Below are 24,203 nucleotides of genomic sequence, written 5' to 3'. Positions count from 1 at the left end.
AATACAGATTATGATGCAATTATTCACAGTTAAAGTTAGATTCCAAATTGTAATTTTGCCAAGGTGACGTAACACCTACCCTCATTGTCACCTATATGTTATCATCATCGGGATAGTTTCTGATGCTGTAGCATCTCAACCTCACCAGCACTGGGCTAGAAATTGTTGAAGACAATGAAGATGCATCAGTTGCTCCTTGGCCAAACACAGTGATGCACGAGGAGCTGTTCACCACTAGCTGCCACTCTGTGGTGCGAGATGAGTAGTGTTGTTACTGTGGAAGAAGAAGAAGAAAATATAAATAAAAAAACATAAAAAACATAACAGAAGCTAATAAATAAATTTCATTGAATTTCATTAAACTCAGATTTTTGAATGAGAAATCAGGTCCTAGATATAAAAGACTTTTATTCAGGCAACATATATTTCCATTTTACAATCCTGTCCCATTTTCTGTAACATCCTATGTTTTTTTCACTGATCTGTACCATCATTCAGCCAACATAGGGCTGAAAATCTTTTTCTTGCCATTGGTAATGAACCCTTGCACACCCTGGGAAATCACCTTCTTTACATATAGAGAATACTTCACCAAAACCTTTGCTGTCAGTAGGGTTGGAGGGACATCTCTACCACCTAATAAACACAGGCTAGATTTAGCAAGGAGATCCAGAAAAGTAAGAAAAAACGGGTGAAAATATAGTACAGCATTAAAAAAGAGAGCCTTGAGACTCACACAGAAGGTTAAAGGATTACTTCTATCTTGGAAGCTTCTGAGATGAAGGACCCAGGTAACCTATGCATCACTAGCACTGTTTAACTTTCCTGATACAGTTTTATTTTTCTGGCATTTTTGCAAGATAAAGTGGTTACCTGAACCAGTCATGATGGAATTTAAATAATGAGCCCTCTATCGATGAGGTTGGAATAAATTCAAAGCTGAGGAGTATAGTCCACTACAGTTTAATGAAATGTTATTTTGCTGTAATCCAGTTCACATTTGTATAATTTACCTAGGAGATTTGGCACTTACGAATTTTCATTTTGTCTACAAACCATTATTTATAGTATAAATATTCTCCCCTAGGAAGCAAACTGTACTCGCCAAAATTTTTGGAATTGGTTGTAATAGCCTGTGTTAAAGTATAATTGTGCTGCAAATTTCCATCTACACCAGATATCAGAAAAAATAACACTTCAGATTAATATAATATAGTATAACATAATAAGTTATCTCAGAAGAGTTAATCTTCACTTTCCCATCTTAGTTTCTATTGACACATCAGGACTCTCCCATGTTTAAATTATTAAGGGAATCTGTTAAAAACCTTATTGTAACCACTGTATTACCTCTTTTGACATCTTCTTTGCATATGTTATTAACGTTGCTCTTCATGTCATCCCATTTTCTTATTCTCACTTTCAGTGACACGAAATACCCAGAACTTCAGCTAAACAGCTTGTTGAATGAGCTAATAAGTTAATGGGTCCAGCTCGGTAAAGCCACAGCCAGACAGAGCGGAGGCCACTTGTAAGTATCTGAGTTTTGATAGGGAGGTAACCTGACAAAAGAATGGTTTTTGCCCATTTACTTCATGCCTTTCAAGGAAACAGTGTATCTACATCAACAGAAAAATGCTTTTATCAGCACACTTCACATCCTCCACGCACGTTGGCAGCACAGCTGTATCAGCATGAGCTTGTAGTGTAGACAACCTGTACGTCCTAGCAGCGGAGTTCAAATGCAGGCTGTAGCGTCCGTGTTATCTGGCTCTTCCAGAACACTGACTAAACTCGCTTCAAAGTCAGGGACTACGGAAAGGGTAACAAGGAAACAAGAAGAGAAATAACCCATTTCAACGTGAATTTTGCATTTTGAAGATTTCAGAGACAGTTAGCCACTTCCGAAGAGAACAAAAGCATGAAGTCACTGCGCACACTGCATACACGCTGCAAGCATCATCCGGTGTGGTACTGAGCACCTTCAGCTGCAGAAGGAGGTGAGAGCCTGCAATACTGAGCAAGTGACATTGAATAGCTTGCTGGATTTGGGCTTTAAAAATTGACTCCCAGTTTTGGCTTGTCAAAGTAGATGATCTAGTTGTTTTTATTAAACAAGGAAGTAGTTGTACCGGAGGTTTGAGGGTCAGGGAGATAACTTGCTTCTGTAAATTATATAAAGATGGGACGTGGCCCTGAAAGGGTCTGTAATTGAATTTCTGAATAGCTTCACTAACAAGTATTGCAACATCTTCTCCATCTTACCGCTTTTCAAGGACTAGTAAAGCTTAAACATTTACTCTGAACTTCCAGGTCATTTAATTCAATTCTCAGAAAGAAGCATGAAGAGCACCTAGGTATCATAAAGATGCCAATCACTAAAGCAGACTTGCATGTAAATGTTGTTTTTTTCCTATTTCCCCAGCATATTGTAATAGGATTTTATTATGATAATGAGATTTATAAGGAACTCTCCCTGTCTAACTGTGGGTAGAAAAGCTGAGAAGTCTATTTAACCTAAGTTATCATCATGCAAATTCATATAAAGCAATAATCAAAATTAATTTTCTTGCAAAATGAAAGAGGAAGGAGACACGTTTTACTTTGTTATATCTTACGCAACAAGGTACCAGGCATTCTAGAAATAGCAAGCACGTTATTTCTTCCTACGTTATCATGAGAAATGAAAAGACTGAATGCGTGTTATTGAGTATGTGCATATGCATCTGTTTTCCAGTGGTTAGTGTCAAAAATCCTAAGGTACATAGTCAGAAAATGTCCTTTTTTGCAATTGTGAACATCCAATGAGTTCACTGAAGTTGCTTTTTATTCATACGGTGTGTGACAGGAGAATCAGATTAATCAAAAATGAAAATCATATTCATGTGCTTGGACAAAACTGATCCTTGTGCAAGCCATGTTTAATTGTGAAGTTTCCCCTAATTTAAATTTGACTTAATTTGACTGAAGACAAAAATCATAGTACTGCCTTCGTACCTCACTATGTCTTCAAGTGCACCGTGAAAGCAATTAAAAAAATATACTTAATAGGCTGAGCTATGTATTCTGCAGGTCAATAATCTTCAAGGATCGAGAGTGAAAGAAAATGCTAAATTATACCCTGCTAATGAGACTGTCTTGCTGCCAACTGCCAAAATACCTGCAGAGGGTTATCTCAAATGCCTCAGCTCATCTCAGTTACAAGGGCAGAGCATGACAAGAGAGGCAGATTTGAAAGATCCAAAGAAGAGACTGAAACCGGGAACCTGCATTGAATACGGAAACAGTACATAAAATCTATCTAACACATGATAATACGCTCCGTGCCTACAATGCTGCTGAACTGAAATTTGAAAATGAACCTTACAAGATGCTCACTGTAATTTAACCCGGGAACAAAAAGCCATGGATAACCATTTTGAGGGACGCGGACAGAAAAGGGCACAAGCTCTTTGGCAACTGAAGATGGAAAAAGTGCTTTTGGCTGCTGTCTGGGCATCCAGCAGCAGATTATTATCCAACAAGACACTTTGACTATGAGCTTTATTAAGAAAATGGCATGCTGTTTGTTCAGATAGTCTTTCCATTAAAGGGACAAAGAACTTATTCCTTATTTGCCCCAGTTGTTTCAATTCGTAGCTACCATATGTCCGAGTTCTTATACACACGTCTTACCAGCAATGCAAAGAAAATCAGAATTTTAACACCAGTGTTTGATGGTGTTTCACTGCAAACTTAAATAATAAGAATCCTTGACACCTTCAAAATATCATTCGCCATTAGTCTCAGGAAATACTGGTACCAAAGATCTGTCCCAGAGACGTTTTGAAACAGGTAATGAAATATTTGTTCTGTAAATCCTTTCCAAGAACCCGCAGAAAGTCAAGTACTGTCAGGACTGTGGAGGACAGCAGAGTGCTCTGAAAGTTCCTCAGGAATAAAATCCTTTTCTTTCAATCTTCAGGATAAAATTTTAGGGACTTTGAGAATGTAGGAAGACATATTTCCTAATTTTGACATTTTCTTAAATAAGCTCTTCAGCTACCATTGCCGCTTCTAGGGTTTACAAACCCCCCTACTCTGTTTCTCCCAATAGCTAATCTAAGCTAATTGAATATCTTTCATTTTAATCAGAGAACAGCTCAAACATTTATGTGAAAAAAATAACCTGTTAAAATATGATGTTTGTATAAAATCTTCGATAAGGAACTAAAATTGCCTCCTTTCCCTAGTCATGAGGGTATCCAATGTTTCCATTCACCTTATGGAAGAAAACCCCATCTCTTTCCTTCCACCTAGTGCCCATATTCCCCATTCATTGCATTCAGTGAAACTTTTGTTCAATTAGACTTCTGTCTCACAAACATTTATTACTAGATATGGTACGTTGTGGAAGACTTCAGAGGGATTACTCCATGTGGTAAGAGGTATCTTTGGTATTACACATTACCAAATTTGCAAAATGAAACTGTAATAAGCACTCCTCAGTGGAAATGATCACAGGTTCGTCACTGAAAGTATATTTTGCGTGTGAGAAAGTCACTCACCTGAAACAAGCATCCTTCAGGGCATATTGTCACAGGGGATGCTACAGCAGAGCTGTTTCCTAGCAGTGCCTCCCGGGGGGCTCGGGGGCTTCCCGCTCACGGCACTAGCACAGCTTCCCCAACAGCAGAACTGCCACCAAAACTCAAAGCGAAAGGGAACTGCTGCTGGTGGCTGTGAATGAGCAGAGTCCACCTTGAAGAGCTTTGGTTATAGGCAAGTATATTTTTTTTCTTTTACACGTGGGCTGTCTGTATTCACACTCCCCTGAGTCCAACAGGCAGTGTTCTTCCTTCCATTCTGTTAAACAAAGTGCTTTAGTTAAACGCAGGATAAAAATTTTAACAAACTATTAATTTGATCTGGATGCTAGATTTCAGGAATCATTTTTTATGAATATACAAATTGAATTCTTAGTGCCAGGTTTATAAGAAATACGAAAATGTGTTTAAAACCAAATATGAAAGAAGCTTGCACTTTTTTTTTTTTTAAAACGTTTGACGCAGCACTTCCAGACTAGGAACAGAAATACTGCCAGGCAATAACATCCTGATCTAATGCTGAGGGCTGTGGCAATGCATGAGGCAAAGCACCGATAACCCTCTCTGGTAAACAAACCTCTAACCCTACTAAGTACCTTTATTAAGGAATTCACCCACACACCGAGGAAGCCATTGCGTTCCAGAGCTCATGTCTATTAACAGTAATATTTTTCAATACAGAGTATAATACACTTAGAAAGCACTGAGATGTGGCCAGACAGCATTTATTCTTTTACCATAAGGAATAAAACCTTCTGTATCGGGGGCAAGCTTGCAAGTTACTGTGATAAAAGGTCTTTTGCCAAAATCTGTTGTTGCAGTTAGTCAGAAAATACTGATAAACATGGCTCAAATTGACTAAATACCCACTGAAAAACGTAGGCAATTTAATTCATAATACTAGCGTGGAGAAATTTCCCCTTCATGTGATAACCCAGTGGCCAGATGTCTGTGCAGTACAGGTTTTCTAGTGTACTGTGTTCTCAGAAACCCTTTTCCCCTGTTGTGTAAAAACCTCTAAAATTCGTTAGCTTTGAGTAAAAGAGAGAGAAAAAGACATGACTGAGCCTGTTCGCAAGACATTCATGAGTGGTACAAAACCTTTAAAAAACCCCTAGAAGTCCATTAAGGAAATTTTATTTTTCCTTTCATACAAAGAGATGACGCCATTACCCTGTACTCCTTCCCTGTCTTACCTTTGCAAAGTGATCTTAAGTGTTACAACTCCTCAAGCCATCTGTATTCACCGCCAGCATATGGTTTTGTTTAAAAAAAAAAAAAAAGGAAAAAAAAAAAGTCTTGTGAGCTTGGGTGGATCAGTTATGTGGTGTTACTTATCAATTATGTGGTGTTACTGTGGTCCATCTTCCCAGCCTCCTAATTTATGAAGGCCATGACTTACTACTAGATATAAATCACCTCCACATTTCCTAAACCTGTTCTGTATTTTATCTCTCTGTCTTCACTAACACACAAATATCTCCATATTCATAATAAGACAAGCTATTGCTACTATTTTCAGCGTCTATTTTCAAATGGGTTTGAAGTATCCAACACATAATGTCTTTTGCATGACGTGAGTGTAAGTGCATCTGCTGAAGTGAGTAAGAGATGACAATACTATTATAAAACTGTCTTGGATGAGGTTTCAAAATTAGAAATTTCAAAAGTAAATACTACCCCAGAACACACAGCTTCAGTGCATCAGGAGTAATTTCTCTCTTAATGGAGGATACTTAGAAACAAAAAGCACTTTTCTTTATTCAACACTTGGTTTATTTGCGAGGGCCGTATTTGCTCTGTAATTAGTACAGAATTGCAGAGCAGGGAAAAACAGAGGACAAACAGAAGTAGCTATATTTTCAGAAACCATGAAAGCTTTAATAAGAACATCCCAGAATTGCCCCCACACATCCTGGTCCTTCCCTAACAACGGGGGGAGCAAGAGGTCTTGAGTTTAATTTTCCTTTAAAGCAGCCTCGTAATACAGCCGAATTCACTCGGTACTGACTAGATCTCGAATCACGTGTTCCTGAAAGGCCACAGGGGAAATGAAGGGAGGACGGAGGGGTCGTTTCTCTCCTCCTTCTGCAAACAGCCAGTGGCAGAACCCTCTCAGGTACCAGAAATACCAGACACTCAAATAATGTTGGAAGGCTACACAAGTTAAGCGAAATGAAAAAAGAGAAGGCAACACCGCCCCCCCACCCCAAATCTGCTCTGCCTTTCAGCTAGAGTCATCTCAAGGGCTGCGTATAACAAGAGAAGACACAACATTTTCAGATGGAAATGTGATTTTCAAGTTGACAGTACAGCTTTAATTAAATGGGAGTCCAAGGAAAGAACATATCACTGGGAAATAAATAGGCTATAAAAGAAGAAAACCACTAGTGTGGATACCCAAGGAAATTAAGGGAGAGAACAGGAAAGAGCAAAGGCCGTGTGAGACATCTATTACAAAACATCAAGGTTAATGCTACAAGTGGAGGCATAGACAGCTAAAGTGATAGAGATTACAGAAATGATCAAGGAAGCAAAGATGAAACATGAAAGGAAATTGGCAGATTCTTACTCGGTGCATTCTGCACTGACCTGCAAGAAGGGAATTTTTGTGTTTTAAAATATTGTATCTGAAAAAAATTACATTGAAGCGTATCGTAGCTTTTTAGACAATGAATTGACTTAAAATGCAAGCAGCTATGGAAAACAATTGTTTTTAATATTCTTCATGAAGTTACAGACTCCTTGCCTCTTTCTTAAAAACTATGTCCTAGATTTAAACTATGTCCTACGTGAAAAAAAGCATTTTGAAGCACCAAACTGGGAACCAACAGTTCGCCAGGTGCAGCTCCATATCTGAACATTTCTGCCATTTTCCGTTTTTCTCAAAAACAAATTTCTGGAAAAAGCGTCTTGGAATTAAGGAAATACAGAGCCAGGCACCACGGTGCGGTTAGAGCAAGAGCTTCCGCGGCTTCCAGCGGGAACCTGGATACGATCCCATTACTCGTCATGGCCACCACACCGCTCTCCGCTACTTTTCTTTCGTTCTAGTCGTTTAGCTAACTTTTCTGTTGCATCTTGTTTTCTGTTTGCTGTTGTTATTCGCTTGATTCAGCTAAGCCCCATCCAATGAGCCACCAGTCAGATCCTGAACAGACATGTATACAGGACATTTGCCGTTCTGGAAAGCTTGCACTTCACGTCTCAGATAGGAAGGCGTGTTTGTACACCGTATCCAATATACCTGACATTCATCTTCCACTTATTAATTCAGTCATTATGACATCTGTTTTACTAATAAGAATAAGTGTATAAACAATCTACAAACACAGATACACGCATGCACACTTGAATGAGATATTTTTTGACTCACTGTTAGAATATCTATCAATTTTTAGCAATTATTTTGCCTCATTTTAAGGTCTCTTTGTCTGTCTGTCTTTTCCCTCCGTCTTCAGAATTTTAGCTTCTACTTTTAGCTCTCAAATTGTAGTCACAGGTTTCTGGTTCTTGTATTTGACCCTGCAATTTAACAAGAATTTCCCTTTGAGATAAAAATGAAACACCCTAAAACTGACAAGTTCTGAGTCGGCCCAACTTTTTTCCTCTATCCTAAGGAGAGAATTTCAAAAGAACAGTCATATCCCCGCTTCTATGATTATAACAATCATTTTCTAAGGAGGATAACGTTATCGTATCTGCAATTCACCATTTGTAGCAAATTTAAAGTGAAGAAAAGCAAGCAAAAGTAATTAAAGCATTTCTATTTTTTCTTCCAGAGAATTAAAGTCTATTCTTACAAGATTTATATACTCATGCTCCAGTTGCACTTGACTCCAAGCGTTAAATTCCCTAAGGATTTAGGAACAGAGCTACTGTCTATACGTTGTGTTCAGGGGACTATAATGGGAAATATGAAATCCAGTCTGTTGGAGGGAGGCCCGCTGAATGCTTTAACCACTAGGATTAAGGGCTAAAGGAGAGGAGCAGAACTATTGTCATCAGCCTCATTTGAGAATATCACAGCTTAATTTACTGACCAATTCCACAAAAAGGTTCGTAATTGTCTATTCCAGGCTTGAAGTGCTAATCCTCTTTGGTGAGTAGAGACAAAATCATGCAGCCTTATCAGTCTTCTCTAGTTTCCTATGTCGGCTAGTCCCTCCTCGGTGTGCTGGGTGGAGGCGTCCCTCCTTCGGCTCCTGTCTCTCCGTGCGAGGGGTACCTCTCTGCGCCTCTGCCTCTGGTCAAGCTGCAAGGCACCTAATCACTAGGCACTACAGCACTAAGCTTAAAACTTTTGTGGAACAAGCCAAAAGGATATCTAATTTTGTGCAGTATTCTTAGTAATATCTTAATGCTTTTAATGCATTTATATAATTCCTACACGGTCACACTGAGAATATTACATTCAACTACCAGGCACCAGAAAACACTGCCGAACATGGCAGAAAAGGGAACTGGTGTATTTGATTTTTGAGGAATGTTTAGAAGAAGAATATATATTCACAGGAGATTAACTAAGCAGAAACTAGGTGGGTACGTGACAGCAGTCTACAAATACTCGAAGGAAAGAAGCACTGCATTAGGAAAGGTAGTGTTTATCATAAACATCAGGGAAGCAATGCAAACACTGGACAAATACCTGGACACTGAGTTCTTTTAGCTTGTGGAGTCAGTTCCTGTATAAACATTAAAACATTTACAATAAGGTATAATTTTAGGAAGGTAGTATGAGTGTCTATTTGATTACCACAGAAAAACACTCAAAGACCAAATAAGTTTTGAGTCATGTCTTTTCCAAGACTAAATTTATATGGGCCTAAGAAAAATAAGTCATTTTCCATCAATTATCATCTTCTACATTTTTTGCTAGGTAAATGCAAAGAACCGTGTGACCATTTTAAACTGTGCTCATCAACACTTTCTCATGCAAAAAAATACTGTTCAACTAGAGCAAATCATACATTACTTTTAGTTCCCTCGAACATGTCTCACTTCACTGGGATGTGTTTAGACAATGCAAGAATGGAGTGCAAATACAGAGAGCTTTCAATGGAAGGGTCAGCGAGCAGCGATGACGGAACGAGCCTTTCAAGTTTGCTTGGAAAAATATTTTGTTTCTTGCTAGCCTTTGAAGGAAATCAGTATCCGGTTTTTCCACTACAGTCTCAGAGAGTCATACAAAAAATAAATCTATACCCGCTCCTCCGGAGTAGCCAGAAGGCAGCAGTAAATCAACACATCTCTTGCCTGGTTTGGTTATGGCCTCTCCAAGGCAGAGTGGTCTGTCGAGTACCCTTCCCACTAGCAAATCCTTTGGCTGCTGTCAGGAGGAAAATTGTGAGATTATGATCTGTTCCTAACAAACCTTCCCATTCTCAGTTTAGCGTTGGGTCCAGATCCACGATTAACATAATCTTTTGACCGTATCTTTACTATATATTTTTATGGTTTAGCCAGCTATTCTGGAATGGACAAGACAGCCAAAGTTATGAATGACATTGACAGAGAAGCGAAATTTCAAAGATCAAAAAATCTTTCCATTTAGAACTTTCACAAGTCTTTTAAATCTGTGTTTACCAGCTCGGTTTCCCATACATCTGCTTCTTTACCTTCCGGATTGACTAAAGATCAAATCATTTTGCAAACCCAAAATTTCATGAACTTTTTTTTTATACATATATAAAAATAAAATTTACATAACAATGAACGCAGTGTGGGAAAGATGCATATTCAGTATGCCCTTATATCTCGTTTGAGTCACATTATTTTACACATAGTGATTTCTTTTTGTTTTATTTTGTTTAATATTGTAGTGCCTGCATCTCGTTTTGGGCTCTATGGCACAAATAAAAGTCCCTGTTGCAAAGAGTTTCTCTTTTATTTACAGGCATATTTGTATAAATACTGCTAATAAACAGTGAATATTTTTTATTTTAAAGTTGCATCTCCACATGCTTTTTCATTCTATACACAGAAAAATATTTAGCTTCTTATGTTTTCAGTGTGGATCATGTGGCAATGGCTGTATAAATAATGATGATTAAACTTAAATTTGTGTACAATTTTTGGCTTTTCAGTAGAACACATTTTGATTTTGTAAGATCTTAAAAAAAAGATCATAATTACATGAATTATTATTCATGTAATCTCTCCTCTTTTGTATGTTGTCTGTCTAATCGCTATAACCATTTTACATAATTATGACACATGAAAATGTATGTTCTGTACACGTATACCCTGGATAAAATAAAAACAGAAAATATAACAGCAATTGGAATAAGTCCTACAATACTTTATAAGGATCCTCACTTGCTTTTCTGTTGAGCCCCCGTTACTGAATCCTGAAGTGGACTGTGTCTGCCATATAAACTGAAAATAATGTGCAGATCAAAAGAATAAAAAGTATTCTTTTGCCTCATTTCATCCTCTTAGTGCAGCTGCTCCAGGGCAGCAAATGCCTCATACTACAGCTTGCCCTATCCATCTCAAGAGGAGATGGATGCTTTCCTTAAGGAATTTTACAATTTTGCCTTAAATAAATTCTACCTGTCCTGGTTTCGGCTGGGATAGAGTTAATTTCCTTCCTAGTGGCTGGTACAGTGCTGTGTTTTGGATTTAGGATGAGAATAATGTTGATAACACACTGATGTTTTAGTTGTTGCTGAGCAGTGCTTACACTAGGACTGCTCAAGGACTTTTCAGCTTCCCATGCCCTGCCAGCGAGAAGCTGGGAGGGGGCACAGCCAGGACAGCCGACCCAAACTGGCCAAAGGGCTATTCCATATCATACGACGTCATGCTCAGTATATAAACTGGGGGGAGTTGGCCGGGGGGGCAGCAACTGCTGCTTGGGAACTGGCTGGGCATCGGTCAGCGGGTGGTGAGCAACTGCATTGTGCATCACTTGCTTTGTATATTTTTTTATCATTATTATTATTATTTTCCCTTCCTTTTCTTTACTATTAAACTGTCTTTATCTCAACCCACAAATTTTACTTTTTTTTCCCCGGATTCTCGCCGCATCCCACCGGGGGCGGGGGAGGGTGAGCGAGCGGCTGTGTGGTGCTCAGTTGCCGACTGGGATTAAACCACGACACTATCTAAAGACAAGGCACTTAAAGAATCTAACATTCTCTTTCATTTCCTTTAGATTAATCCGTCAAATCACAAGTGAGGTTCCCTTCCTAATCAGAAAATCTAGTAGCTTCTAAGTTTTGCTACTCGCTGTAATGATGCTCTATTTATTAAAAATGCTCTGAGCCATTGCCATAGTACAAAACATATTTTCCAGAACCATAGACGGGGGTGGATTCATCTCTCACTTCAATAAATTTCACACCTGTGGAACTGCAAGGACTTCAGTGACATTCTTCCAGGTTTACAAGAGCATACCGGAAAGAAAACTAAGATCCAGCACCACTCTCTAAAGCAAAATTAGAACAACCGTTGCTAACAGAAATAAGATTGTGTCAGGAATACAGATTAAGCTGTTGAGGTGGGAGACCCCTAAGTGAGGAATCTTAAAAGGAAATTGGGGAATTAGTTTGCTAAATGCATAAAATTAACCTGTGCAATGCTGTAATAAAAACCCTGGTAGGAAGCGTGCTACAGCCTTGTCTTCAACCTCCATCCATCTGAACAGTTGTCCTGTTGACTCTTGTTTAACATTATGGCATCTCGGAGGACTAAAGCTGTTAATCTGCCATGTGTCCATGCCTTTTGCTTTATGCATGGGCCATTTTTCTTTGTCTTCTGCTTGTCTTTTCTCCCCAGTTCCCTCATCACCATCTCTCTCACCATTTTGACCCTCTCTTCTTTATCAGCTTCTGCCCACTAGCCTTCTCTCTCCTCTTTGATTCCTCCTTTCTCTTCCTTCCCTCAATTTTCCCTTATTTCCTTACGACATTGCTGCCTTCCCCCTTTTTTCCCCTTCTGCCTATCTCCAGTCGCCACCAGTTTAACAAGGAGCCTCATGTCCAGAGACCACCCCTTGGGCAACTGCAGCCTTGTGACGGGAACACAAGAGCTTACAGGGGCAGATGGAAGGGGAATGTGAGCCATGAGTGTCTGTAATTTTAAGGGAACATTAGCAACTCGTGTGGTTTTTCTTCTAAAGGTAGAATGGGGACACTGCGGATTATCAGCTAGAGAGTGGTGGAGAAGGGGTTCAGGACATCGGAGAAGATGGAGTTGGAAAAACGAAATCTGATCCAGAACTGAGGTAGAAGGAATGACATTAGAAGGAAAGAAATGTTATGCCCTAATGAATGTGGCCAGCTATGAAAATGAAATATTCCGTGGTATTAACATGGACCTGAGTCGCTCCCCGAGCAATGGCAAAGGGCCATCTATTTTTTAGCCATTTCATGGCTAAAATGTTTTTCATAATTATTAGGTGACTGGACAGCATCATCACTGAAACAAAGAGCAAAGCCATTTGAATGATTTCAGGACATTTAATACTTTCCACTCATTTCTGAAGCGCATATAAGGCCCATTAGGTCATGAGTCACATGGTGAACACTAACAGTAAACTTAAGTTTGTAAAAAATGACTCATCATGTAATTTTATGCACATGAAATAAAAGAAAATATTTCAACCGTCATCCAGCCAAGCAGGGAAAAATGTGGAGCAAAAAGCTATTGAGAAAGAGAACAATTTACACAGAAACAAAGATAACATGTTTTTGCAGATTAGGACTCTCCATTATGCATTTCCTGTGATTTTAGTTTGTTCCTATAAGCAGTTTCATAGCCAGTTACAAAGTGTTGTTACGAATGCTATCATGAAATGTCTCTTCTCCTTATATTTTGTGTGTGTGTTTTATTTTAAGCAAGCGTTTGTGAAGTAACTTGCATTAAATTACCCAGATGTAATATTTTGCAAACAGCCGATGAAAATTATGATGAGTGTTCCTAATTAGCTGATCATCAAGCTATAATCATTTCAGGATAAATTAAGCTATGGATATTATAGAAAAGTAATGAAGTGCTAGTGCCAGGGATTTTCTGTTGCTGCTTTTTTTTTTTTTTTTTTTTTTTTAATATGGTGCAGTCGGACAAGAAGGGCAGAAGAGTTTTGTTTTGCCCTTAACCTCTGTTCACTTGCAGTAAGCAAATACGAGTTTCCCAAAGCTCAGAACAGAAATTCTGGTTTCACCTGAACATTTTATTTCCAAATGGGTTTCTCAGTAGTGAAGAATCATTTTTCTTTGTCAGCTTTGACCCCACTTGTCTTCATCAGGTTACTATTTGAAAGGAGACTTCTATGATTACCTTCAACAAAAAAAATGATGTACTGATTTAAATGGCCCTGAAAGGTATTCTCAGAAGTTATGCTGCTATCCTGAGAAAGGACTAATGAAGAAAGACCATCTCCCCTTCTATGACACTTCAGTGACTGACAATACTGACTTATTAAAAATCTTATGTATTCTATGATAAAAATGAGCTTTAATTAGGTTAATTAAAAACAGAAAAAAAGATACATAGACTCATACTAATCTATCCAGATACTGCATGTTTGCATGTATAACTGTGTTTAAAAAAAATTAAAAAAATATTCTACTGTGGCAATTGCTAGCCAATATAAAAGAAATTAAAAATGCATAATTTAAAACTTATGGAAATCTTCACCACTTTGGAGGTCTTTAAATCCCTTTTAAAAGAAGCAGTGTTCAAAAGCATTATAAAATGTAGACATTCTAATAATACTTTTTAAGTTTTGATACCTGGGGCAATTTAAGAAGGCCTTGCTTTTATGGGTTCTACTTGATTAAGTTCTCTGTTTATACATGAACCATGGCAATTTCAATTTGTGTTTCACAGACATGGCCCTCAAAGCCTTGCTTAAGATTTTAGCTCTAGAGTAATTATGCTCTATAATACATTTGGGCCCTCAAGTTTGAATGAGGTCGGCACGGCAGATCAGCGCGTACTGGATTCATTTCACAAATGCATTGGACTTCTTCCACTCTGGCATAAAGCGAAGAAAATTTCCAGTGATGATGAATTTCGAATTTTAATAGACTGCAATTAATCTTTTGTCACTTTTTTCCTACATGTGGATCTAACATATCTACCTTCCATCCTAATTACAAGAGTGGCTGTAACAGCGTAATTTGTCATGCAAAACAGCTGTTTCTGGATCTTCTGTTACACTGAAGTCAAGGAATTGGGTTGGGGATACATTTGGAGCCAGGGCATGTCGACATACAATAAATTACAATCTAAGGGTTTGGGTTTTTTTTTTTAATATGGGCCTAAGAGAGATGAAGCCAAAGTAGAAGAGTCGTCGTAAAAGTTCTTTTCAGCACTGCCCTGACTGCCTTCTCTCTCCGGCTTTTTGAAAATTGATGGCTCTGCAGAGCCACATTATAACGAGAGTGTCGTATATAAGACTCAGTTTGGCGTAGCTGATCTCTTAGTTGCAGGTTCAAGTTTCTTTTGACCAGCTTGAACAGATAATCTTGTTGCAGCGTTATATTTGTATTTAAAGGAATTTTTTAATTTAAAAAGTCATTCTGAGGAAGCTAAATAGAAACAGAGCACTGACCATTTAAAAAAAATTCTAATGTGCAGGATCGTAGCAACAGTAAGAGACATAACATATATCACAGCTTTCAGAGCCGTTCAAACACTAACCCTCATTAAAATCCTCCGTGGAAGTGATACCGAATAAAAGAGCATTATCACCATTTCTGGCAGCAGTTAATCATCACAGTGTCCATTTAGGACTCCACCTAGATTTTACACAACGATGGGAAGAAGCAGCAGGAGAAGAGGAGGTAGATCAAAGGCTGGACAGCATCACTGCCTGGGCTTTGCAAATGCCAGAGGGAGGTGCCACAGGACACACCTTGAAGACTACGAGAACTGTGGTAGCTCAGCACGCTTCATTTTAGCTCTGACCCGCAACCAGGGAGAGCATATCCACACCTAAATTTCACTCAAAGCTCATTAGAAGCATACAAGCAAACAAAGAAACAAATAAATAAAGTGCCTCCCACGAGGCCGGCTGTGCCTGTTAGGGGAAAAGAAAACAGCTTTTGGATGCATACAGCACTCAAGGATCCAGCACGTAAGCACCATTTTTTCTCAGGGGCAAGTTGTCCCAGATACGTGTTTTGAGCTATCTCGGACATAGCTCTGAGGAATAAGAGGCAGCTGCAGCCTCTGCTACTTTCAGATAAAACCGTGACACTCAATGGCTCTAAAAATTCAGAGTTTCAAGCGAGACAGTTAGAAAAGGAGGCTCTAAGAATTGTGTTACAATTCTGTAGTGTCAGGGCTTTTTTTTTTGGGGGGGGTGTGTTTGTTTTTTTCCCCTGCTATTGAGTTTTAATTAAAATGAAATATTTAATATGAAACTCAGTATTTTCTACCTATGGATAAGAGTTTTAAATAAAATATGAAGTGCTGAAATGAACTGTAGACACATGCACTGGTTTGTCATTTTAAAATGTTTTATTCATTTCACCCTCAGTAGTCTGACTGAGTAGGAATCAAATTTTTCACCTGATATACGTAGTTCTGTTCTGTGCCTACTGCACACTTCATTTAAAAACTGGAAAAAAATCGAACCAAGAATTAGTGATGGTCCAACCTCTATCAGCTTTGTGCCGATAACTATCCAAAAGTGTAGCTCCTTATCCAAATTGATTGAATGCACAGGAAGCCTTAACACAGAAAACCCCACTGTTTACCAGGCAGGATTTTTTTTTGCAGCAGACTGACTTTTCCTGACTGGCTTAATTTGGTTCGGGTGAACGAGAGGAGTCAAACGGCCCACTCCGGGCCCCAGACCTGGTTTAGTCATGTACAAACAGTGCAAAGTAATTGAAAAGTGCAACAAGGTCAGAACAGAAGCGTTTCCCGGATGGTTTATGCACATCTAATATCTGTCACAGATGCAAGACAGAAACGAGCTTCACTTCAAAACCGGCTTCTTGATAGCGATTATTACTGGTGAAAGAAGATCTATTTTTTTTCAGTACTGTAAGGCTGTCTATGGGTTTATCACAGGAGAAAACTATTGATCTGAATTATTATATTAGTAATAACAAGGATGTTTGAGTCAATTGTATGTTTAAAATACTTTTTCTGCTCTTAAAGATTTAATTTGATATATTTTTTAATGTGTTTTTTTGACAGAAAACAGCCTTAGTTTGAGACCCCTTCGAGAGCGATTCAACCAATATCTTGGTAAAAAATACATTTATCAAAACTTCAGGAATAATTCTCCTGGACTCTTCAAGAGAGATTCCTGTTGCCTTTCAAGGTTTCCTGCACTCATGCAACCTCTCGGATTATTTGATAGCAATGACATTTTGTCATTTGGCTGAAGTTAAGGTGCAGTACTACAGTCCTTAATACAAAGGTAGACAAGATCACAAAGATCACCAGATTTGATTTGGATCAGTTCCTATTCTTATTAAATTAGCCAAAATTTGTTTTTTTATGACAACTTCATGTCTTACACCAGCTGCAACGGGCAGAGGCTGCATGATCTGGCACTACATTGACTGATGAGAAGATAACGCATGAAATTTTTGTGTGGGATGCTGTATCAGGCAGTAGGAGTCCTGAAGCCAGATTTACCGTATCACTGTCTATTCCTGTAGGTTTTAGATACCATGCTTAGTCCGAGCTGCTGTGCTGAAATTACACTAGAAGGTGGGTACGTTGAAACTGCATATCTCAAGGAATTTTAGTACAGAAAAGAAGCAATCTTAGTATTTAGTGAAGGCTCTGATGATCTATTTTTCTCATTACATGCCAAATTAACTATCTGTATTAATATTAAATAAAGAACTTCCTTCTATTGTATTTTTGCCCATACCACCCTAAATACTATCTCAGATTGTACCTCAACTTTGGGAAGGAGGAGGAAATAGCTAAAAGGAAGAAGAAAAAAAAGGAACACGAGTAAAATTCCTCTTCATTAGATGAGTTTCCATCCCTTCTAACAAGCTGTGCTCCCACAGCGCAGCTAGAGTAAAGACACTGATTAGGACAGACTACAATTACGGGAACAATCCAAAAAGCTACCAAACTTCAAGCACAGCTCAGGTGAAGGTAAATGTAGTTTGGAGGTTATCTCGCAGAAAGTGAGTTATTGGTCAAATCCAGAGCAATTGGCCAAAAAGTTGCTGTGGTTTTAGAGGTGACCATATTCCAGGAAACATGTTCCTAGCATAATTTCTCTCTGCTATAAAAAAAAGAAATGTTTTCCATTCAACAAGGACATTGGCATAAAATTCTGACTAGCGCTAAAGATCTCTGCAGGACTGCTCATACCTGAAAGTTGCAAAACTTCCAATGGTTAATAAAGAACAGGAAAAGACGACACAAATATACTCGCCATAAATAGTCACAGATCTGACCAAATCCTACAATGACAGTGCTGAAGAGTAAGATTTGCCATCTTTTCCGTAGCAGCCCAGTAAGTGGCAGTTCTCTGATAGCTTTTTTAAGCAGGATTCACAAACTTCCAAAAACTTTTCAAGCCTTTGTACTTTATTCCTGAAAGTATCATTGTTCAGTTATTACCAGTGAAAGACTTGGCTCTGCAATGAAATAGCTCACCGACCTCTTCGTTTGCATAGTGAGGAATCCTTTGAAGATTCCTTTACTCTTTTTTCCTTTGATTAAGGCCCAGATCTAACACTCACCCCACCAAGGTCTATTTGTGAGAGCAACTGGCCTCTGTATCTTGAGAAAAATTTCAGAAGTGGGTTCTTGGAAAGTGCCCCAGTAAGGTAAGTCATGACAAAAGACAGCTAAAAAAAAATAGCGCTAGATTTTCTTAAATTAATCTCTGATAGTCTCAGAAAAGACGCAGTAGGAAATGGTGAACAGTGACAGTTTTAAAACACCTGTAATCCACTCCTTTCTCTTCCCAGGTTTCTGTTGGACTTCTATTTAGCTAGAAGTAACAAAAAAGTAACCCTTTATTTGTGATTTACTCTCCTGTCTAACATGTGAAATCCTGAACCGGTCCTGGGTGCAGGTGGTCCTGCCCTCCCATTCCACTGCTCTTGTACACAACGGATGGCACACAACCTCTGACTCCGCCTCACACGCCGAGAGCACCGAAGATTTAACAAAACCAATAGGACCAAGTTAGTCACTGTTGTACTGGAAAAAGATTCCATCTTTCCACCTTCTTTGTTTTATTTATTGGATATTTTTCTTGACTAATATTTCTATCCGCCACAGCTGGCAGAGCTCAAACCTGTCGGAGCTCTGACTACGCCTCAGACCTCTCCATGCAAGAAATCAATAAAACTGATTCATGAAAAACATCATTCATCACACCTAGCTCTTGGATACAAGACTGCAGTTGATAAAATAACTTTGTTTTATCCTTTAGCTAACTGCCTCTTACGTTTGGCACAGTAGGTTAATTCATTATTTGCTGGTACCCACGCTTTTTATATGTTTTAACAAGATAGTTTAACAAGTAATAAGATATTCTGGAGGGGTCCGTTTGAATGTTTTGGTTATAATGAACATGTTGTGCTATAAAAACAGGGCTTAATTCTGGCAAAGAATACGGCTATATTCTTCAACTATGTATCTTCAACTATTTTTGGTGAAAAATACAACATTAAGTAAAACTTAAAATCTGGTGACAAGGAACAGTAGTGTGCATGCACAAAGGTAATAAAAACCTAAAATAACTTCACATTCACTTAGTTATATTAGTCTTTGACCATTAAAATGTTAACATGATGATAATCAATCTTAAATCAATTACTATGTAATTGCTGAGTCAATAGGAATGCAGTTAAATATTGATAAGTGTCTAAAAGCTCTATCAGGACATATCGACAACTTGAGAAATGAATGCAGGCCTGTGCAAAAGGAAAGCTTGACTTGCATTGCTTTGATGGAAAGCAGCACAAGGCTGAGTTTACATTCTTATTACCAGTTAGACGTGACGATCGATACAGGCTGCCTCTGCCCTGTCAGCATGGAGCGGTGAAGATGTCTGGGTGTTATTTCCAGTCTTTTCATCTTTACAACAACGTGGAGACGACCAGCTAGCATCCTGTGTGGCAGAGGGCAAAGGACTTAACAATCCAAAGATTTTTAAAAAAATTATTTATAAAGTGATACGGGGAAAAAAGTATTTATGTCCAGAAGGGTCACCGCTGTTTCTGCTTAGCATTCTCTGGTGGTTGCAAAGGTAGTCACGGTAGCCTGCAGGAACACTCAGTGGAGTGGCTATGCTTATAAATTATGAATTAAGAGTCCTTTTATTTTGATGGATATGAGCAAAATAGCCCCAAGGATTTACACCGTCTTCACAATTACACAAAGTCAAGACACATTTTAATTATAGCCAGCTTGGTTTTGTGATGCTGCTTATCAAAGGAGTCACCGGTTTTGTTCCATGAAAGTGGAGCAGTCACCCCTATCCTGTTCTTCAACTTACGAAAATCTCTTTGTTTCTACAATACTGAGCTATTTGTGCTCCTGTTTGCTTAATGAAGTCATTATGTTGAAGTGAATGCCCTTTACTATTCCTTTTGCACCTACGAGTGGGTGAATAATTGGTGTCTAGATACTAACATTCTTTGAACGAAACATGCTCAATTCTATCTGTAGCCAGCAGCAAAACATACAGGAACAGAGAACAGAACTATTTGTTGTTGGATTTGGGTCAGATAAGATACGTTATTACAGCAAGCTCCAGGTAGCGCTACCTGTTAAGGTTATGTCGGGAGTGTCATTACAGCTTTCGGTTTCTTTCATGCAGATGACTTTTTGAAACATTCTCCTTCTCTTGTGATACTTTCCTGCTTGTGTCAGTCCAGGGGCAAACGGTTTTTAGCAAGTTTCAGCTAAAACTGTTCAGCCATTTCACTTTACCGAAAGATTAAGTTTCACCTCCCTCTTGACCCCTTTAATAAATATTAAGGCACAGTTTTGTTCTTGAAGTGACTGCTGAATGAACCTTTCAGGCTAGCCCACACGGCTGGTTCTGTGCTTGCCCTTTCGCGGCTGGCACTCAGACACAAAAGGCGTGAGGACCACCTTCCTCCACCTGCTGAAGCCAGTAGCAGACAATGCCTTCAAGGGGTCAGTCGTGGGCACAGAACACGAGAAGCCAGGAAGCCGCTGTGCAGAGCTCGGTTCAGGAGTTTCTGACAAGAGATCCCCTGTGGCTCTGCGAACAGACCCCTTCTTTCCCTGGTGCAAGTTTGTCCTGGTTTCGGCAGGGATAGAGTTAATTTCCTTCCTAGTAGCTGGTACAGTGCTGTGTTTTGGATTTAGGGTGAGAACAATGTTGATAAGGCACCAATGTTTTAGTTGTTGCTAGGTAGTGCTTACACTAGTCAAGGACTTTTCAGTTTCTCGTGCTCTACCAACTGAGAAGGCTGGAGGTGCACAAGAAGCTGGGAGGGGACACAGCCAGGACAGCTGACCCAAACTGGCCAAAGGGATATTCCATACCATGGGACGTCATGCTCAGTATATAAAGCTGGGGGAAGAAGAAGGAAGGGGGGGACGTTTGGAGTGATGGGCTGGGGGGGCACAAGAAGCTGGGAGGGGACACGGCCAGGACAGCTGGCCCAAACTGGCCAACGGGACATTCCATACCATGTGACATCATGCTCAGCATGTAAAGCTGGGGGAAGAAGAAGGAAGGGGGGTACGTTGGGAGTGATGGCGTTTGTCTTCCCAAGTCACCGTTAGGCGTGATGGAGCCCTGCTTTCCTGGGGATGGCTGAGCACCTGCCTGCCCATGGGAGGGAGTGAAGGAATGCCTTGTTTTGCTTTGCTTGTGTGCACGGCTTTTGCTTTACCTGTTAAACTGTTTTTATCTCAACCCATGAGTTTTCTCACTTTTACCCTTCCGATTCTCTCCCCCATCCCACCATGGGGGAGTGAGCGAGCGGCTGCGTGGTGCTCAGTTGCCGGCTGAGGTTAAACCACGACAGTTTTAAACCCTGTTGCTGGAAAATTGCTCTAGAGTCCTGACAAGCCCTGCGGATCTTGCCAGCTGAGGAGTAGCCTTCCTAAAGCCCTCCAGCTCTCGCCACGTCATCATGACTCCTCAAGACTAACCACATCATCGGGGCTCCAATTTTCCTTTTGTCTCAGGAGCCTCAAAGACTCCTATTTATCTCAGGAGCACACGACTGCTCATGGCTTTGGTTGGTGTCATGTTGTTCAGCAAATAAAGGATCGATGGCCCTCAGCGACAGTGGCCCTTCAGCTCCCTGAGGCTTAGATGACCTTTGACAAGACTTGCAAGGAAGGAAAAAACAATTTAACTGAGAACAAGCTGGTGCAGAAAATTAAATCCAAGTATGTTGCTCGCTGATTAGCAAAATATGTCTTAATTTATAACCTGTTTATCTTGTTGAATTTGCTCCCGTTAGGGAAAAAAGAAGCGCTTTTGCAGTTCAGTTTTCTTTCCATCACTTATTTCTTCCGGAAGCTTCAACAATGAGAAAGTCCAGTTTTGCCTGGAGAGTCGATAATTCTGGGAGGGGAACAACTGACATCCCCAGTAGGAGAGGGAACGAACTGATAAACAGGCTGAAGCCGAGACATAGCACACCCTTGTAAAGATAGGAGGTATTTTTTGGTGACTGTTAAATTTATATGGCTACTCAATTGCAACACAAACCGCAAAGCGGCTGCCTAAAATTAAAGAATACAAACTGCGTTGATGCAGACAGTATGCTACAGCTCTGGCCAGCACAGTAAACAAACTTTCATGAGCGTGGACTATCACTTTGTTTTATCTGCGCAGAGGGGGGCAAAGACATACACCTGCACAACTAAGACTCCAGTATCTTATTTAGATTCAGAATATGAATGGGATTATTTTCTATCTGGGATAGGCTCTCTGTCTTTAATCATTGCCATCGATGAAAAAGTCAGTCTAATGGGGAAGAATGTTACTATTACTATATGCAGAAATTTTTTAAAATGTCAAGGACTTTTTATAACTCTCTTTAAAAACTTAACCTGTGTCAGACTACGGACTGTTTTTAGCAACTGTGTTTGGACATCAGCATGTTACATGATAGTTTACTATGCTTTAAGAACCATTTAAAAAAAATCCAATGAAATAATAAATTATAGATTAATGTCTCTGCTAATGAGATCCCCATTTTAATTAAAAAAAAAAAGCCCTTTAGTAGATGAAACAGATAGGAATTCAAGAGTCTCCAATTTTTCCACTTTTCCATCTATAACAGCAAAGTATGCGCTTCTAAAAGAGTAAAATCAAAATGTGCTGTCTTTATTCAGGTAATACAGTAAGTAGTACTAAAGACAGATTGTATCTTTAAAATCAGCCTCCCAAAGAGATACAAGTTATATTTACAGATTAAAAGAAAGGTGTAAGCGACTTACGGAAGATCGCAAATCGTGAAGCCCGAGGGTGAGGTGTGGGGCAGGGGCGTCCCGCTCCCCGTCGCAGTCGTCGTTCTCTGTGGGCTCAAGGGAGGTCCCCAGCGGGCTGGGCCTGATGGTGGCACACAGGGTACCTGGGGACGAAATGCCTGTGCTCAGTCAGGTCTCTCCCATGTCTACGTCTTCCCAGCTGGCTTCCCCCGACTGGAGCCAGAGTGCAAGCCCACACTGAATCAGCGTGAAGACTCCAGCTGACATGAGGTTCCTAAAATCAGGTGTCAAGGTTACCCTCCACAGCATATTGTTTCTTTTAAAGACCATGGAAAGATCATGAAATGTCTGATGCACGCCTCTTCAAAATGGAGCTCTAAAATTAAACTGAAATGCACACCGATGCTGCTTTATGCGTATCTAAACAGAGAGAAGTATAGATACCCCGCACATTTTAATAACTCCAGACAACAAATTACAAACTGATAATACTGAAGCACCCGTGAAACAAAGTATGACATCAAAACAACATCCACTCCTACGCCTCTCATAAAATCAATTTGACAGTGTTGGTCTCAAACAAAACGTGTGAAATATCCCTCAGCCATTCCTATTTCCCAGTGTACACTTTGACTAGGAAGGCTATGGATGAGCATCTCAAAGTTGGCCGATACTCTCAAAAATCTCTGAGTATGTTTGTTTGCTTTAAAAAAAATATGTAAGACCTCTATATCTATCCTCATTTGGAAAAATAAAAAACTACAGTTCAGAGTTTCTGACGTTATTTAAATAGCAAACTGATTAACTCTGAGGAGAGCACTGGTTATTTCAGCCAGCACGCTTAACGCTCATTTAAATGAAAAACCTGATGGCCAAAAAAGGAGATGTGAAACTCTGGAGTTTGAAAATTCCTAACCACTGAGCAGATCACCTTCAAAACTGACTTTGTCTCTCACTCTTCATTAACATAAGCTTCGCATATTGAACGGGAAAGTGGTTTTTAAAATGTAAGTTTTAATACGTTCTTACTATTAAAATATGCCATATGTAATGTGGGATATGCAGCTTAGCCACATTACACTTCGAACAGCCCAACCTTCTAAAATATTCTGATTTCCGAGTGCCTGATCTTACAGTGCTAGCGCTGCATTATGTAGCATTTTGAAGCTCAGACTGCTTGTATTTATTATTAAATTTCTAGAAGTGGGTCTGTACTCCTTTGGAAGTGTGAAGAAG

The sequence above is a fragment of the Pygoscelis adeliae genome, unplaced genomic scaffold (genome assembly GCF_000699105.1).
Source record: "Pygoscelis adeliae isolate BGI_AS28 unplaced genomic scaffold, ASM69910v1 Scaffold10, whole genome shotgun sequence".
NCBI classification, from domain to species: domain Eukaryota; kingdom Metazoa; phylum Chordata; class Aves; order Sphenisciformes; family Spheniscidae; genus Pygoscelis; species Pygoscelis adeliae.
The sequence above is the reverse complement of the archived record's forward strand: the minus strand, read 5'-3'. Positions refer to the sequence as shown.